This window comes from Delphinapterus leucas, chromosome X, assembly GCF_059928025.1.
Source record: "Delphinapterus leucas isolate spDelLeu-1000000601 "Yukka" chromosome X, BTC_Dleu_Yukka2, whole genome shotgun sequence".
NCBI classification, from domain to species: domain Eukaryota; kingdom Metazoa; phylum Chordata; class Mammalia; order Artiodactyla; family Monodontidae; genus Delphinapterus; species Delphinapterus leucas.
The window spans coordinates 24,949,810-24,955,626 of NC_143150.1; the positions used below are offsets into that span (position 1 = coordinate 24,949,810).

Here is a 5,817-nt window from a genome sequence, read left to right on the forward strand (position 1 = left end):
TCAGTTCTTTCATTCAGCATGTTTCTGAGATTTATCCATTTTTTTGTGTATATCAGGAGTTTTTTGCTTTTTATTATAAGTAATATTTCATTGTACAGATATACTACAATCTATCCATTTATCTGTGATAGATCTTTGAGTCATTTCAAGTTGTGGGCATATGAATAAAACTGCTGTTAAAATTGGAGCTTAAGTCATTTTGTAGACGTATGTTTTTATTTCTGCTGGATAAATAAACACCTACGAGCAGAATGGCTGGGTCATATGGTAGGTATAAGTTTACCTTTATGAGAAAGTAGAAGACATTTCCGAAGTGGTTATACCATATTATATATGCCCATCAACAACACATGAAATTCCTGGCTGCTCCACATCCTTGTTAACAATTGTCACTCTTTTTTTTGGACTAAAATCTACTATTTATTGGACAATTTGCAAAGCACTGTGCTACACTGCTACACATCACATACATTATTTCAACTGTTTCTCACGGAAGCCCTATGAGGTAGGTATTGTATCCACATCTTACAGAGAACACAACAGTTTCAGAAAAACAAGCTGCTTGCCCCTGATCACACTGCAAGGGAGAAGCCAAACCATAATATGATCCTAACCTGTCTCACGCACCAGTGCAACCTGACAGGGACAAAACTTATCTCCATGTATGAAAGATCCAGGTTTTCAAAGAGAAGTAGAATCACTTCATTTTATAATCACATTTAGTATCAGTGGCATCACTGTCTGGAAAAAAGGTCTCTAAACCATTCTTCCAGTTTACTAATTCTGCTAAAATGTCTTCAGAAATGGCATCATCAGTGAAGCTACCCCACAAGCCCTCTAGAACAAAACACCCAATGAAATGGGCCTTTATTTATATTTACTGCAAATTACACTTCCAGGACTTTAGCTTGGAGCTATCCCCCTTCACAGATATGTATAATAACATTGGGTTTAAGGTTATCACTGTAATAGCAACAGATAGGAAACAACCTAAACATTCCTCAGGAGCAGATTAAATACATTATGGTATATTCATTCAGTAGAACCTTATGTAGCCAAAAAAGGAAAAAGGTTCTTTGTTCCTTAACTACTGATATGGAATGACCTCCACTGGGGAAAACACTGTATATAGTTTGTTATCATTTGTATAAAAATCCCCATGTACATGTGTTTGTTCAGGCACAAAATCTTTTGCAAAAGGATACAGGAAACTAGCAAGTGCCTGACTCCAGGGAGAGGAACTAGGAGCTGGGGGACAACCCAAATCACTTTGTATTGACCCAGGGGGAAAGTTATGTATTTAAATTTTTTTCAATTAAAAAAAATTATGGACTGATTATACACTTGAAAAATTACAAGAGTAATTTATGGTTGCAGAAGAAAAAACAAAGTCTTCTTATGAGAATCACTATAAAGTTATAACGTAAATACATTTTTTTAATGTAAAAAGGCATAAAATTTCCTTTATGGACAACTTCTCACTTATCTACCATGTAATGTCAAATGTGCCTGTAATCCCATAAAATAAGTATGATTCTTATGAGAGAATAGAGCCAGATCAAATGCATCATTAAGAAAAAACATGCATACTAGACTATGAATTCTACTGAGAACAAAGGCCATTACTTTAAATACTTTCAAACTTCCTAGTTCCTGATAGGGTTTTCAGAACAGAGTTTCTTGGTTAATGAATAGCAAATTGATTTATTGGTTAAATTAGCAACTATGGAGCTTCCTGACAACAATATAAAATTAGTGGATAATTCACCAGAAACTAGCTTCTAGATTTTCATTTTAATTACTACTTTGAAACAACATAATTTAGTACCAAAGGTTTAAACACCCAATATAAATGCTAGACTGTGAAATCAGCATTATTTATATTTCATCAGCTATACAAAACTCATCAATTTTTCTTTTGAAAATGGTAGCAGAAATCCCAAAGAATAAAAGAGAGACTACTAATTAAAGGTCATGTTTACTAATCTAGCACCATAATTCCATTCTCAGGACCTCCCAAGTGGCTGGAAGGAGGAAGGGAAGAAGTGAGGATGCTGGAAAAGTGAGGATTGCTCTTAACTTGTGGCCCCATTTGTGCTGTAAGGCAATGCAGGGTCTAGCAAAGAAGAAAATTGCTGAGGCTGGAGATGAAAACAAGAACTTTTGGTTCAGATGGTAAAGGAGGCCCTCAAGAACAGTAGAATCAGTTTATCTAGGAGGCAGTGCTAGAGTTGGCCTCATGAACTAGGGGGTTTCTTCTTGGCGTCCACGTCCTTTTTAACTTCTTCACGTTTTTTAGACAGGTTTGGTATGTCATAGTTCTGAGCCAGATACATTCCCACCACGTTGCCAAGAGTAAATCCAAGCAGGAACTGGAGCATAGTGTTGGCAAGGAGGGCGCGAAGGGCCTCCCCTGGCGCGATGAGTCAACAACTGTCACTCTTAATTTTAGCCATTCTAGTCGGTGTAAAGTGGTATCACACGTGGTTATCATTCGTAGTTTCCTAATGATTAATGAAGTTGAGAATATTTTCATGTGCTTAGTTGCTGTTCATTTATATTCTTTGGTGAAGTGTCTTCAAATATTTCTCCCAAATTATACTGAGTTGTTTTTCTTCTTAGTATTTAGTTATAAGAGTGCTATTTATAAAACATATTATAGATACTAGTTATTTGTCAATTATATATAGAAAGAATCTTTTCTCCCAGTCTGGAGTTTGACTTTTCATTTTCTTCATGTTACATTTCAAAGAGCAGAAGTTTTCATTTTGATGAAATCCAATTTATCTTTTTATTAATTTTATGATTAGTGCTTTTGTGTCATCTGTAAGATATTTTTGCCTATCCCAAAGTCACAAAGATTTTCTCCTATAGTTTCATTTAGATGATTTATACTCTTAGCTCTTTTAGTTAGACCTATGATCCATTTCAAATTTAGTTTTATATATGGCATGAAATAAAGGTCAAGGTTCATTTTTTTCCATATGTATATTCAGTTAATTTAGCACTATTAACTTACTGGAAAGACTATCCTTTCCCCCATTTAATTTCTTGATAATTTTGTTGAAAATCAATTTACCATACATGTGTGGTTTTTTTTCTGGACTCTTTTGTGTTTCCTAGATCGATATGATCTATAATAACCTTTGAAACTAATTTTAGAGTAAGTTTTGAAACCAGATAATGTGAGTCACCAAACTTGTTACTCTTCTTCAAAATTGCTTTGACTAATATAATTCCTTTGCATTTCCATATTAATTTCAGAATCAACTATTAACTTTGCTATAAAAGCTGCTGGGAATTTACTTGGGTTTATAGGGAATCTATGGATTAGTTTGGGGAGAATTGACATGTTTACAATATTGAGACCTGAAATCCATGTACATGGTATATCACCTCATTTATTTAAATCTTTTAAAATTTCTCTCAGGAGTGTTTTTTAAAAGTTGTTTTTGTTTGTTTGGTTTGGTTTTTGTACACACTATTTAAGAGCCAGAGGAAGTTTCTTCCCCTTCCTAAATTGCTGGAAGTTTTTATCAGGAATAGGTGCTGAATTTTGTCAAATTCACTTTCTACATTATAGGGAAATTTTTTTCTCCTTTATTATGTCATTATGGTAAAATAGAATTGATTTTAAAATATCAAACCAGGCTTACATTCCTGGAATAAACACAATTGGTTATGATGTATTGATATTATCCCTCTAAGTACTGCTTCAGCTACATTCCCAAAATTTTGATATGTTGGGTTTTCATTTTCATTCAGTTCAAAACTTTATTATCTAATTCTCTTGTGATTTCTTCTTTGAACCATGGCTTATTTGAAGATTTGGGTTGTTTTATTTTTAATTTTAATTTTATTTTGATTCTTTTCTTTTTTAAAAAAATTATTTATTTATTTTTGGCTGCATTGGGTCTTCGTTGTCACGTGGGCTTTCTCTAGTTGCAGACAGTGGGGGCCACTCTTCGTTGCGGTGCTTGCGCTTCTCAACACGGTGGCTTCTCTTGTTGCAGAGCACGGGCTCTAGGAGAGCGGGCTTCAGTAGTTGCGGCTTGCAGGCTCTAGAACACAGGCTCAGTAGTTGCAGTGCGTGGGCTTAGTTGCTCCAGGGCATGTGGGATCTTCCCGGACCAGGGCTCGAACCTGTGTCTCCTGCACTGGCAGGCAGATTCTTAACCACTGTGCCATGAGGGAAGCCCTAAAGATTTGTTTTTAATATCTAAATATTTGGGGATTTTCCTAATATATTTCTGTTACTGGTTTCTAATTTCATTGTGATCAGAAAAAATCTGTATGACTTTAATCCTTTAAAATGTATTAATACTTCTTTTTATCACAGACCATATTCCATATCTCAGTAACTATGCCATATGCACTTGAATATAATGTACATTTTGCTTTTGGGGGTGTGTTTTATAAATATCAATTAAGTCAACTTAGTTATTAGTGTTTTTGTGTACAGATTTTGTGTGAACATAGTTTTTCATTTTGATGGAGTAAATACCCAGCAGTAAGATTGCTGTTTTGTATGGAAACCTTATGTGTAGCTCTGTAAAAAATGCCAACGTGTTTCCCAGAGTGGCTGGATTATTTTACATTCTCACCAGCAATGTATGAGTGACCAGTTTCTCCAAATTATTACCAGCATTTGGGGTTGTGATTTTTAAATTATGGCTATTATGATAGGTACCTAATAATATTACACTGTGGTTTTACTTTGCATTTCCTTAATACCTAATAAGGTTGAACACCTTTTCATATGCTCATTTGCCATATGTATATCTTCTTAGGTGAAATATCTCTTTATGCCTTTTCTCATTTTCTAATTGGATTCTTTGGGGGTTTGTGCTGTTGAGTTTTGAGAGTTCTTTATAGATTCCAGACATTAACCTTTGTTGGATATGTGGTTTGTAAATATTCTTTTAGTCTGTAGCTTCTCTTCTCACCTCAAAAGGGTATTTCATGAAGTGAAATTTTCTAATTTTGATGAAGACCAATATATCATTTTTTCTCTATGAATTTGATATCCTCTAAGAACCTTTTCTAGCCCTAGATCCCAAAGAGTTTTCTTTTTTCCCTAAAAGTTTCACAGTTTTACATTTGACATTAAAGTCTGTGATCCACCTTCAGTTAATTTGTACATAAGATGTGAGGTTTGGGTCAAGGTTCATTTATTTGGCTATGGATATGCAGTTGCTTCAGCACTATTTTTTGAAAAGGCTATCCTTAGCCCATTTAGTCTGTTTTACACCTTTAACGAAACTCAGTTGATGTACTTGTGTGCCTGTATTTCCAAGTTCTCTATTCTGTTCCATTGATCTATGTATCTTTCTCCACAATCACCACAGTCTTGATTACTGTAGCTATATAATAACTTTTAAAATCAAGTAGACTGATTGTTCCCACTGTATTCTTCTTCATGTCATGTTAAGTTATTCTAGTTCTTTTGTTTAATATAAATTTTAGAATAATCTTGTCCAAATCTACAAAAATAATCTTGCAAGTATTTTGATAGAAATTGCATTAAACAAGTTTATCAATTTGGAGTGAATTGACATTTTTACTATTTGGGGTCTTCCACTCTATAAACATGGTATATCTCTCCATTTATTTAGATGTTATTCAATTACTGTCCTCATTGTTGGGTCGTTTTCAGCATACATCTTATACATGATTTGACTGATTTATACTCAAGTATTTCACTTTTTGGATGATTATAAATGGTATTATGTTTTAATACTGATATCCACGTGTTTATTGCTAGTACATAAAAATGCAATTAATTTTTGTATATTCATCTCATGCACTCTAACCGTG

The 5,817-nt window shown here is 34.0% G+C and overlaps 1 pseudogene; it reads right to left on the minus strand.

The window, feature by feature from the left end:
* Nucleotides 1-1,896: 1,896 nt before the first annotated feature.
* On the minus strand, nt 1,897-2,389 carry LOC111168031 (short transmembrane mitochondrial protein 1 pseudogene; annotated as a pseudogene).
* Nucleotides 2,390-5,817: the final 3,428 nt, after the last annotated feature.